At 40.0% G+C, this 13,969-nt stretch overlaps 1 pseudogene; it reads right to left on the reverse strand.

Annotated features, from left to right (window-relative positions):
• Positions 1-8,639, reverse strand: part of LOC122217165 — a 368,936-nt pseudogene extending 360,297 nt beyond the window's left edge.
• Positions 8,640-13,969: the final 5,330 nt, after the last annotated feature.

The following is a 13,969-nucleotide window of genomic DNA, read 5'->3' on the forward strand; positions in this document are numbered from 1 at the left end:
GTTCGCTTTTTCATTCTTAGTTTATTTGTGCCATTGTTCTTGGGGCTTTTTTTTTTCCTTTAAGTTCATCAATATTATCAGAAGCTTATCAGTTAAATAAGCTTCCCAAGAAGTCACTTACAGCCTTTTTGATCCTCTTCATTAGAGCTCCGTTTCCTATTCTATTGATATTTGAGATTTCTTCATTACCTTTTCTATTTTCTCTGAATTCATTCACTTTAAGTGCTTACCTCATTAATTATTAGGCTTTCTTCGTCTCCACTTAAGGCTATAAATTATTCTCGAATACCATTTTAGTTGTATCCTGTGAGTTTTATATGTAGCATTTATTTGTCATTCAGGTTTATTATTTTCGATTTCCATTATAATTTCTTATTTGACCAGTGGATTATTTTTTTTTTAATTTCAAAATGGCTGCCTTTTTTTGCTCTTTACTAATAACCATACTGTCAATTCTTGCATGCTTTCTAATTATTTTTGCATTGTTCCAATACTTCCTGACATCGAGTCCTTTTTCACTAGTCTCTCTTTTAATCTTTTGGTTAGAGTTCCAAGAACTCAGAGCAAAAACAAAACAAAACAAAACCTTCCTTAAAAGATTTCCAAAGGATTGACAACTGAAGAGTAGAAAACATCCTGAGGAAAGACCCAAAAACTGAACTTTACAAATAGAGAAATATGGTTTCACTGCTACTTTCTGACAAAAGAGGAGACAGGAGATAGTTTTTATGGATAACTCCCCTCTCCCCCACCCAGGAAAAATAAAAGTATTCTCTCTATAAATACCCAGTAAGAGAGTCCCTCCATTTCATGTATCACAATATTCTTTAGATTCAAGCATTACCTATGATTGGCAATTACAGTGAAGGTCTATAAAACACAATGAGTTGGAATACCATTTTTTATTTGGTGTAATTACTATGATAGCTGAGAAGTGGTATGATGTAAATTTTATGACTGTGAGGCTAGTGGTATTATGTATCTTCCTAGATTTGGGAATTTTAGAAACAGTGGACTAATTGATTGATGATTCTTAAATAAAGTAAGAATCATCTACACTAGATCCAGTGGACAGAGAACAGCTCAAGCTATAGCTGCTGAAGAAGGAATTCGGTCATGAATTAGGTGTATGAGTGAGTGTTCTCCGTTTTAGAATTAGGTGATGACTGAGTGTTCTGTTTAGGACTACACAGAAGAGAAAAATTGGATAAGGATTATTTTCAGACTTGAACTTTACTAAACATTTAATTTCTATAAGATGAGTGATTCCATCTGTGGGCTTTCTTTATGGAAAATTAATAATAGAAAATACTGTATTCATCCTGTTTGAATTTGGGTTTTGAATTGATGATAATGAGGAATGTAACATTGTCAACTGTCCACTATATAACCTCTTCAAATGTACTGGGTTAGACAACACAATTAAGCATAAAAGAGAATGGAAAAGAAAAAGAACATTCAGTTGAAATATGGTGGAACTTTGTAGTTAACATAATGGATATCTTAATATGACCCATTTTAGAGATTTTATTTTAAGACAGCAGACAAGCATCCCTGGCAAGCCAGAAGTGCCCAGCTCCTCACTGATCCCAGACAACTGTGTAAGAGCTGTGTACCCTAGGAAGCAATTACATATAGGAAGGTGAAGGACTTTGCTGATGCCCTACCGTCACCTGCGAAGAAGAGGGATTACCCATATCTCTGGTTTCCAACAGGTTTGGCTTTTAGCTTAATTGCTTAAAAACAAAAAAGAATTACACACTTACATACACACACACACACACACACTTACATATCTGTCTATCTATTTATTGACACTTTGAGAGACAAGTGGGAAAATTTTTCTAACCAAATGTGATGCTGTATTTTATAATAAGGAATATATATATCTTTGACCTTCATCCCTGTCTACAGGCACAGAACTCCTAAAATGCTTGGAATTTCCTAAGTGAGGAGAGAGATTAAAATATCTTTTGTGATGTTAATGAAATGGCTTTTGGAATGTGCCAGTGGAGCCAACCACCAGCCATGCCACTGGAGGATTGGGACTTTCATTTGCACCCCAGACCTCTGGGACAGGAGTGGCTGGAAGTTGAATCAATTGCCAATGGCCAATGAGTTATATCAATCATACCTATGTAACAAAGCCTCCATAAAAACCCAAAAGGACAGGTTGTGTAGAACTTCCTGGTTAATGAACATATGGCAATGTGTGGAGAGTGGACCTCTCAGAGCAGGGAAGCTCTGTGACACTTCTCTCATGCCTTGCCCTCAGCACCTCTTCCATTTGGCTATTCCTAAGTTATATCCTTTTATAACAAATCAGTAATCTATCAAGTAAAATGTTTCCCTGAGTTCTGTGAGTCATTCCAACAAATTAATTGACTCCAAAGCGAGTCGATCTAAAGCCAGTCAGCAGAAGCAAGGGTGACAACCCTGGACCTGTGGCTAGAGCCTGAAGTGGGGGTAGGAGAGGGCATTCTGGTAGGACTGAACCCTTACCTTGTGGAATCTGATGCTATCTCCAATGTTTGAGAATCACTTGGTGTTGAGGGGTAAAACACACCAAACTGGTGTTTGTACCACTCCAACTTGGTTTTTCCAGAATTGTACCTGGTACCAGAATTGTACCACCCCTACTCACTTCTTCCAAAGCAGGTGATACAAATCTCACTGTATCAATTCCATATCACCAAAGGAAGTCTACTTACAAATGGTTAGGCTTAGAGTCAAGTAAAAGTCAAGTGTTAAGCATGTGGCTTTCACTAGCACTTTCTTCTCAGAAAACAGGAAAAAATAAGAGCCAGGTCCTGCCTCATCTGCATGAGCCCCAGATAATCTCTCTTTCTTCATCAGTCCTCCATGGTAATTATGTGTCAACTTGGCTAGGCTATAGCCCCCTTTTATTGAATCAAACACTACACTACATGTTGCTACGAAGGCATTTTGATTAAAGTGTGTAATCAGTTGACTTTAAGTAAGGGAAATGACCCCAGAGAATCTGAGTAGGCCTCATTCAATCAGCCGAAAGGCCTCAACAAAGAAGTCAAGGCTTCTGTAAAATAGACGAAATCCTGCTGTGGACAGTAGCTGCCACCCACAAAGGCTTCCAGCCTGCCCTTCCTGACAGCCCTGAGGGACCTCAGACTTGCCTTGCCAGCCCTCACTATCATGTCAACCCACTCCTTGAAATGAATCTCTTTTTATATATAGGGACTATTTATATGGACTATAATCATCCTCAGTCACCCATAATCATCCTTTCAAGCCCCATGACTAAAAAGTAGTAGGACTTTTGCTTAAGTTTAGAAAAAGGCCCTGCCTAGGATTTAGCTAAAGTCATGAGCTCCAGCCCAATTTTCCAGATAGTTCTGTACTGGAGTAAGAGGCTTCCATCTAACAAAGCAATACTATATTCCTTCTTTATAACCCTCCTTTTTATTTGTATCTCTTTCAGGAAGCTCTGTGGTGAGGGTAAATTAGCCAAGGCAGAATCCTGGCATTTCTGGATATAGTCCCTATTCCATAAAGTTATCTTAATATAAGAGGTCATCAAAACCTCACTGAAATCTGAAAACACATACACATACACAGTCATATCCAGACATGCACTATTACACATTCCTTCAGCCTACCTCTGAGGTCACCTGTAGCAACATGGGACAGTTCCTAGCGTGTGTGCGCGCACACACACACACACACACACACACAGTCTCCCCCAATGAAAAACTGTGTCTCTGAGATTCTCTGCCTGAAAGCTTCATCCACTGCCATGGGAGCTTGCTCAACCCTGTGCCAAAAAGCCTGCAATGCATGGAGTTTTAAGGCCCTTAGCATCTTTCAAACAATGAGGGATAGAAGTCAGAGCATAAGTATCTCAGATTTCCCATTACAATGTGAAAAAATTCCCAGGAGTTTTCCACATGGTTCTTCAGAGGGGTACAGTCGGGAACAGCCCTTTGACTTGAATTTATTCAATGGGTAGATAAAGGTCCCAAGCCCTTCAACAGACCACTTGGAATTGCTCTGTTTTGCTATTAGGAATACTTTCCCCCCCCCAAAAAAAAATGTGTTTAAGAAGTATCTGTTAGAGGTTAGAGTAAATCTTTTTATTCGATGGCAATAGAGCATAGTATGATTCAGGATGGAGAAGGACCAGGCCTCTGTTTTGTCAAGCAGGAAAAGACCCATTTTGAAAAAAAGAGACGGGGGAGAAAAGAACAGTCAACATTTCAGGATTCTTTGGGCACTTGGGAAAGAAATATTAGAAAACCAAAGGACTCCATGGAAGAAAAAACAGCATTAACAGACTTGTAATATAAAAAACCACAACAAATTTGTCTCCCACTATCCCATCATTAGAGTTAGAAAACCATGTTTAAATATTAGATTCACCACTTACTGGATATTTTATATTAATAAAATGACAAGACATTCCTGAGCCTCAGGTTTTCATCTATAAAATGGGAATAATCTGATGAATAAAAAAAATAATTTATGTAAAATGCTATGAACTTTAAAAATATATGCACATGTTTTAGAAATTATCATAAAAGATCTACCTTTAGACAGGCAAGAAAATAATATGTTGTAAAAGTACATTAATACAAAAAAATTATAATAATACAAAAAGACTAAAGTTCTAAATCCCCAGGTTTAATTAACCCAACATTTCGAAGAAGACAGGCTTGCTACAGCATTGTTAGGAGCAAATCTGCTCTATAAATCCCATTGTCTGGTTATAAGTTTGCCTATTCAATTTGGCATTGCACTTTTAAAATCATACAATACATATTAAAGGCCTGTGTTAGCTAAGAGGCCACAGAGCGCACATTCGACAGAAAGATAAAAATACAGAATGAACTGAGCATGAAAAAGAAAATAATTTTTTGACCAGAGAAACAATAATATTTGCCCTTTATCTGGAAATGATTTCATGTCCAGAGGGTCTTTTTCCATAAATAAAGTGCAGGTGTATTTTATGTTTCCTTTTATGGTCATTATATACCAGTAAACAAATAAGCCAAAGAAGTAATGGGAGATTGGAGGTTGGGAGGGCGGGCGCCTAAAACAAAAACAAAACAAGAGTAAAACAATTGTGATTTTCCCTTTTAAGGGGCCAAAAAAACATTCATTGTTTGCCCAGAGAGAATCCTCCTCACTTCCACATCAAAGGCATTAAGAGTACTTCAGCTTGTCCAATTTTAAAACTAGCTTATCAAATGGTATCTGCTATTAACTACCAATATAAACACAGCATGAAAATGAAGGTCAAATGCTGTAGTTTGAATGTTAAATAAGGCTCAGAATATAAGTAGCTTTTAACAGGGCAAATTTTGCTTATTTTAAAGAAATTTACTCTAAAAATGTACTCCTAAACCACACGGCAGGCTACATATTCTTTCCCAGGGTCCAGTAAGAATGATTTTCCGGTCTTCATTGGGTTTCTTTTCTTCTCGTTGACAATGTCGTGGGGTTCAGGACACTGCACTCTGCCTTTATAAAGTCAATCCTGCAATGAATACCTTCTCAGCTTTATCCTCAAAACTCCAGCAATGAATTTTCCAAAAGAGGGTGAACGTTTTACTAATGATAAAATTTTCTAGTGGTGGTATTACACACGCACAATCAAAGAAGGAACCTAGAGTTTTCCTGTTAAAATTACCCATTCCAGAAAACTGCACCTGTGAGGCCTAAGAACGTCATTTGTGAATGTCATTAACACTAGAGTGTACCGGGCCCTGCTATAGTTTCACCTCCTTTGTTAGCTTTATTGTGATTACTAGAAAGACTGCTGACCCCAGTCCCCAATTACTTTTCCTCATCAACCATTTGGTATTTATAATTCTATCATTAATGATAATAATGTCTCTGTGTATTGTGGTTGTTTCTGATTAGAAGGCAACTGGGAAAGAATGGGCAAGTCAGTCACTGTTTGCTGTTAACAGCTATTTGTTAACTCATGTACCACATTAGGGAGTAACACCTCACACAGCTTAAGACATCTCAGTTTTGATGGAAGAAGCAGATAGGCTGGGATCTGGAGGAGACTGGTTCAAGAGGACATAGGTGTGAGGTCTGAGTGATGAAACAACTTTCGACAATTAGATATAAGTGCTCTGCTGGACAAGAAGATACAAACTGCAAAAGGAAGCCACAAAAAACACTAGCTCATTGCTGCTTTCCAGACTATCCCTAAATCTAAGTGGACCCACCACCTGTGTCTGATAGAAGCCAATTCCTCAAAGTTCAAGTATCCACGTATACGGACTCTGAAAGAGGTCTTAGCAACTGTGACCAAACACTTCTCCCTCCGGGAAGTTGTAAAAACACTGTCTTCGAGAATGTTGAGAAGGAGCAGTTCCATAGATGAGCCAAGTTCATACAAAGGATAAACAGCAAGCCCAGGACCCAGGCTTCCAAAGTCTGAGGTCAGTGTCCTTCTCAGAAACCACACTGCCCCTCTGGGTTTGAAGACTCATCCCAACCTCGTTTCCCCACAAATCCGGCCTTACATGGAAAAGGGAAAAAGAGAAATCTGCTAAATGACTTCTAACACGCAGGACGATATCTATGCGAAGTCTGACTTAACAGAAATTACAGTCTCTCCACCTATTTCTAAATATCAGGGTGTGCTTTAGATTTACAATACTGAAAGGAAAATAGTTGTAATAAGCTTGGTGATTCCTAATGCCACCTGCCTCATAAATCAGTATAATAAGGGGAACCTGGGTTAAACCATCATTGTAAGGAGCCAACATGTTCTAACAGCTTCATTCCTTTGCAGTGTATTTACTACTCTTTAAAAAAAAAGTCACAGCCTTGGTGAAAAATAGAATTATACAGCCAGAAGAAACCACAATAAGGCCCTTAATTTACCCCCCACACTCCAAAGGACTTCATCTTAGATGGATTATCTACTGCCTATCATCTATGTCCTTTCTTAAAAAGAAAAAAAAATAACCTCATAAAATGGGCTCAAAAAAGTTCTTTTATATGATAGCACTTTAAAAAGCACTAAGGCATTGTACAGATGTAAGGGATTATCGTTCTTTATGTTAAGGATAAAGAGAGTTCAAAATCTCTATCAGGAAAAAGACTACAATGTTTCTTTCACATTTTTTTCAAGCAGTTCTTTCTCATGTCCACCCTAAATCTCTCCTTATTCTAGTTACTCCCTTCTTCCCTCCTCTGCTTATATAAATAGGAACAGAAAATAGAAACACAGGAGCTTAGGTTTGAAAAATACATCTCCTGGCTTATCCTTCGGATTTCACTAATGAAGGGGCTATGAACAGTTGGGGCCATGAACATAAATATTGCCTATAAGGGCTGGACAGTAACGTAAATAAGGAAGTCAGGTGAGTAAGAAAACTTTCTTGGATCTCAAAAAACAAACAAACAATTGGCTGCATGATAAACAGCAGCTAATGCTCGGGCTGAGTGGAAGAGGCGGCGGAGAGCGTGGAGACCAGGATAGCGCCAGCCCAACAAGGGTAGCAGGTCCCCAAATGAAACCACGTAGAAATGCAAGGGCACTGCCAGCTGATTTCTCAAACTGGCATGCAAATCTTCACAGGAAACTCTCCTGGGTTTAAAACTGTATTGATTTTTTTTTTAAACGGAAAACTACATAACACATATAAATACATAAATAAAACACCTACAAGCCTGTTCCAGGCTTCACCCCGCTGGTTCACGACCTCTCGTCTCAGTGACATGATCTGGAATCCTCGCTCTGGTGCGAGTTCTGTCTGGTTAAGAGCCTATGGGAGAACAGCCTCAGGAGTCATTCCTATTACCTATTCAGTGGCCTGAGCAGTGGGCGCTCCAGTCCGGTCCTCAGTGGCGGCCGAGGGCTCCAGTCTTCTGCAGGGAACTGCTGAGTAGGTGCAGGGGGTGGGTACCCCATGCCTTTAGACCAGCCTGCCACCTCGGGTTGAAGAGCAGTAAATTTACGAGCTGAAGCAGTCCATCCACCCCGAAGCTCCTCCGCATCACAGCCTTTGCAGCAGTGACCTGCTCTGCCTTCTCCAACTCTTCAGAATCCCCAGACAGAGACAGAGAGAGAGAGATCAGGTGTGATGTCTCTGCGTGCTTCCGGAACAGCGCCGCGCATGAGCGGAACTTCCCCCTCCCCCCGCCCTCCACCTCGCGGGCGACGTGCTGAATGAACTCCCTTGTTGCTGCAGGGTATGGCGGCGTCCATACGGCAAAGAGGAGAGTTTGTGCTCCACAGAACAATGGTAGGCGTATTAATGGAAGGCACCTCTTTGTGGTTAGCCCTGGGATCAGTAACCATAGAAAGTCGTGGCTCCTGAAGGTTCTGGAGAGAAGCGGCTAGCAGTAGAAATGGCTCTCGTGGCAGCAGCAAACTTTAGCAGAGCCCGATGACCAGTGTTTCTGGAGGATGTGATACGGACTTCAGCCGGATTTTCAATGGAAACAATGCTACAAGTCACCAAAATGAGCTCCTCCCAGGTCTTCTGAAGACAGGATATAGATGCCTTCACTTTTCCTTATATATATGAACTGTCCGTTTGGAAGTCAACATTGGTGCCACCCAAGTGGGTTTCTGCTGCTCAGTGTTGAAGCGCATCTTCCTCCTTCATCTGCAGGCCATCAAGGGCTCTGGGCATCGAAAGTTTCCCTTTAAGTCACAATGGGAATCCAGGACAGTACCATTTGGACCCCTCTCTGGGTAGCGCAGAAAGGCGGCCACCTTGGGAAATACACTCTGTCCTCAGTCTTCACAACGTGACCAATCTGCACATACATTTGGACATTTGTATTTGTACTAGACAAATGTGACTGTGATGTTTCCATTCACCCTCATGCTCCTCTAAACTTTCAGGAGAGGTGAAGGTGGGACGTTTCTCTTTGGAGGTCTGGGATTGAGGATACAGATTGCGACAACGCAACAGCAGGAAACACACTCAAGAGGAAATGGTGTCTGTGATGCTGATTTCTTTAAGACTACAAACATCAGAAACATCTAAGATTTTTCACATACGTGGGTCAGCTTTCAAATCACCTGTCAGATCTCTCTTTGCTAGGCAGAATACACCAATTAGGCTCCCTTTCCTTATTTGTTTCTGTTCTTCCACCTTTATGTGGTTTGGCTTATTCTCCTGTGAGTCCTTTCAAGCTTGTTAAATTTGTCGAAACCCATACTTGACAAAATGCGGGACTACTGCTAACTCCACAGAATGACTACCAAGCATCTCTTCCTCCTGAAAGGAAATGATATGCTTCCTTAAATAAAATATTGATTAAAAAAAAAAAAGCAAACATTAACAGTACACTGTTAGACCTGGTACCAGATTAGGATAGAATTTGGTCTATTAGATGGACTTTGATGCTTTGTTCCCTACTGCAAATATGCTTCCACTCCCACAAAACAGAAACTGGGGTAAACGCACTATCTGCATAGAAATAAAAACAATGCTCTAATATTAAAGGGAAAACACAATGATAGAAAGAGTCAGGAAGCAGCTCAGCAAAGCCATTACCATGCTTATTGCCATTTGAAGGCACAATGATTGAAGTTATTGTCTTAATGTAAGATTACTAAATAATGCATCCCATAAAGGAAAGACATTGTATTGGCCATAAAACGTGTGTAACTGCAACAGAATTCATACTTATTTAATGACACTTTAGAATCGGATGGTAATTAAAATGAAGTAGGAATTTTTAAAAGGCAAGAGAAATTCAAACACACCAGTATATAAATTGAAACATTCCCTTTGTTTTGCAAGCACATAAAGAAGTAAGTTTCACATGGATTTTTTTTTTCCTTTTTGGCCCACTGGGAACAACACAATTTTGACTCTTCAGTATTTCCACTTCTAATTGCTAGGAGGGTTCATTATCAGCTGTCTAAAGTGCAATACATCAACCTTGCAAAGCTGAGTTACAAAAGACGTTCACACATCTGATGGGCTGCTGTGCTAAATACATCTTAATTTGTGCTGCATCTGCTGTTTTCTAATTTGTTTGTCACACTGTGAATGCTGCAGACTTTGTTAGAGCAGCTCCCTGATTTTTTTTTCTTTAAAAATGCATCAACTCTTCATAAAAAAAAAAAAAAAAATGGCTGTCTTCCACCATTGTTCATCTGTGTCTTGGAATGCCATAAACTCAATTCCATTATATATGTATGAAAAAAAATTCTGTGCATTTGAATATGTATATGTATTATATTAGAATAAATGCATATATTTTTGCATGTGGATCAAGCAAAACATTCATTTTAATCGCATGAAGCAAAACAAACTTTCTGCAGCCAGCACTGAATGCACAAGGTGACACACACTCCATTCTCCCAATGCTGGCAACGGGTAAAGGTTTCCCTGCTATGCAGACGATGTGCATTAGGGGGGCGCTCTCACTTCCTACCCGCTAAGTAGCAGGTCAAGTGGTAAACAAGCATGTGCAGTTCGACATGATCCAGAATGAATGAGTCGTGCATTAGGGAAGTTTAAATTCCAGCTGGGGAGGAAAACAAATACCACCACCTCAGTCTTTTCACAAAACACGGTGTCCAAGTTAAAGATAGGGCCTACTTCCTGGCATGTGACTCTGCCGTCGCCCAAAGCCTCATGCTTACAAGAGCTGGGATCGGTTTCATGCTCTGCTGTCACCATTTAGAAATTTTTCATACTTGATAAACGAGGGGCCCTGCATCTTCGTTGTGTACCAGACCCCGCAAATCATGTAACTGGTCTTGGGTGCACAAGGTGTTTAGAGAGCGCTGGTGGAACAGCTAATGGATGAACGCCAGCATTTCGAGCTGTCAGTTCTTTTAAGATCACAAAAATGTACCCCTTGAAATGAAGAATACAAAAAGGATAGAAGGAAGAAAGCAGAGAGAGAGGGAAGCACGGAGGGAGGGAAAACCAAACAGCACTGACTTTGTATTCATTTAGTTTGATAGGCTGTGAGGGATGGAAAGCAGCCATTTCTACCTGATAGTTATTCTGAACACAGAGTTTGACTGCAACTCGTTAAAGGAATATGCCTCTTGTCACAGGTTTTGGGATCACTAGCCAAAGTAGGGACTCAAAGTCAGTCTATAACTTTTTTTAGAAAAACAAGCGAAATACAATTCAATTTTTTTTGACAATTTCCCGCCACCGCTTTCCTTACATATCCACACACAAAATCCAAATTATTTTGGAAAAGTGAAATAAAAACCAGAAATACGGGGGAGCTGGAAACCTCAGAGGAACATGTGCGGTTCTTTCCGTCCTGCAGGCTGTTTATTTGGAGCAAGGCAGTGGACTGACGGGCAATGAGAGGCTGGCATCCTTTGTGTCTGTGCTTGGAGATGGCGATGCAGGGAAGCAGATCTGTGCCCTCGCTTCTCCCGCTGTACACCGCTCCCTCTCCGAGAGGGTGACAAGGACCCCATTTACATAATGCCAATCAGTCTACCGTGTCAAGTTTTCCCAAGAACACGCAGAAGCGATTACCAAGGCAGGCGTTATGACTGGTGGAGTCACAGACAAATCAGGGCTTCCATAAAGGAGTATGTTGAATCAATAAGGCATACTGTTCAACCAGGGCTGAGAAAAACACCTCATAAAGTAACAGCATTTGTAAAGGTTAATCAATTCAGCTAATTGTAAATGCTCTCAATTGTCAGTCCCTAAGCATTCCCTTCTCTTTGTAGCTAGTAATTCACTGTGGGATGCAGCAGCTCTAAAGCAGGAAGCAGAGAAAGAGGGAAAAGCAGTCAAATTTCTCATTACTCTCTCCATGTTGTGCTCTGTCGGTGTCTGTAAATGTCAATACATTTACCACTGGGAGATCGCCTTTTTTCCCCTACCAGCACTACGTTGCCTCCTTCATTATATACAAAACAAAGTAAAGAGCCTAATTATCTTGGTCTGGGCAGATGGAAAGGAAATCAGGGTATTGATCTTTGGGGGCAATATCTTAAGGCAATGCATACGACTAATAAGCTAGGCAGTTAAAGGGATGGTCTTTTATTGACATCGGTAAGAAAAACACATCTTATTCACTGCCCAGAATTGACTCAGAAAAAGAAAGAAACTCCTTCTGTTTTTTCCTCCCCACTGCCTCCATTTCCCCAGTGAGAACAAAACTAGAGGGGGGGAGGGGGCTTTTTAAATAAGCATCTCTGGAGATCTGAGATACAGAAATGAATCATGTCAGATAGAAAACGATGAGATAATTCTACCCTAAAATTATAACCAGTCTCTGGCAGTGAAGGCAAACCACTGACTTTCATGGAACAAGGCAATTCTTGCCTTTCTACAAGACTTCATGATCAGAGTAGCCCATATTTCCAGGGCACGAATAGATGTTCTACTGGGGACACAGAATGCAATTTGTTTTATTAATGCTGGATTTGTCTTAGAAAATGGTGATATGGGTTGAGTGATAAATTAGCTTAAGGAAAATCACTCTCTTTTTTTTAAGCTTTCACATATATCCTTTCTGCCCATTACCATGTAGATGGGTATGTTATTACCTTTCAGAAAGTCTTGTTTCCCTGCAGTTAGAGAAATTGATCTTCTATATTTAGAAAATACAGGAAGATAGTGAATTTCAAGGAATATTTATATAAGCCAAAAATAGAGATGAAAACTATTTCAAATGTTTTGGTGTGTGGTTATATTTGTAGCAATGTGTGTAATAACAACTAACATTCACTCATTTATTACACCCTAGAATCCAATGATGTATGTAATTTCCCTTATTGAAACATGAATTGCTGAAGCACACAGTCAATTCCCCCTTTATTTCATCTGCAACTTAGTAAAATGTAAATGTCTTTTCCTGAAAAGTAAGCCTGTGGGGTTTCACAAAATTTGGAAACAGACAAAGACTCACAGTAGACTATAAATCCTAAGCCTTCAACAATTTGACAAAAAGAACATACTTTATCTTTTACATATTTCACTTTTTTTAAAGTTTATTTATTTATTTTGAGAGAGAGAGAGAGAGAGAGAGAGAGCACAAGCCGGGGAAGAACAGAGAGAAAGGGAAAGAGAGAGATTCTCAAGCAGGCTCCCCATCTTCAGCGCAGAGCCTGATGCGAACTGTGAGATCGTTACTTGAGCCGACAGCAAGAGTCAGATGCTTAACCCACTGAGCCACCCAGGCACCCCTACATATTTCACTGCAATGTAGTTAATCAAAGACATCATAAAACTATAGTTAAATAAGTCAGATGCCTCGGGTTCCCATCAAATAGTTTGATATTTCAGATTGTGTAATGTAGTCAGACGAACCCAGTGTTGACCTGAACGGCTTTGAAAATAAACTGGGGAAGACACAGAAGGCAGCTTGTTGGCAGCTGGCACATTGCAAGATATTTCATCCCCCAAAACATGTGGGATAATGCTAGATCGGTGTAGGAAGGTAGCATGTTTAAAGTCAAATTAACTGGTGCATTATAATAATAATGGCGGGTAGTCAGAAAACAAAATCTAAATGTTCCTCTGCAGTGAACAGAACCATTGGTTTACAAAAGGGATTCTGTCCTTAATAAAAACAATTTCACTCATGCATGAGTACAATTTAAAACATGCTATGTTTACCTTTGAAAAATGGGAAATTAACTAGTCCCTAATGTCCCGAAGCTATCTCACTGACAAGTGAGAGAAGACCTCTTCAACAATAAACACTCTCCCACTCTCCCACCTTGTTCCCCTCCCCCCTTCTCTTCCCCTCCTTCCCTCTTCCTTCCCCTCTCCCTTTTTCTAAGATATACTCCTTTCATCTAACAATGCCATGTCCCCATAATTTCGGGAGAAATTTCCTGGCATCTTTGAAAATGCTGAGAATGGAAAGATAAGTCCTCTAAATGCAATTCTTCACCTTAAAGGAACTGAAATACCTGTTGGAGTTTAGAGAACTATAGGCCCCAGCAAGCTGTGAGGAAAATTAACAAAACAACCCCCTCCCCACCTCAGGACCCTATTATCTCATTTCA

Source organism: Panthera leo, chromosome A1 (genome assembly GCF_018350215.1).
Source record: "Panthera leo isolate Ple1 chromosome A1, P.leo_Ple1_pat1.1, whole genome shotgun sequence".
Classification (NCBI taxonomy): Eukaryota; Metazoa; Chordata; class Mammalia; order Carnivora; family Felidae; genus Panthera; species Panthera leo.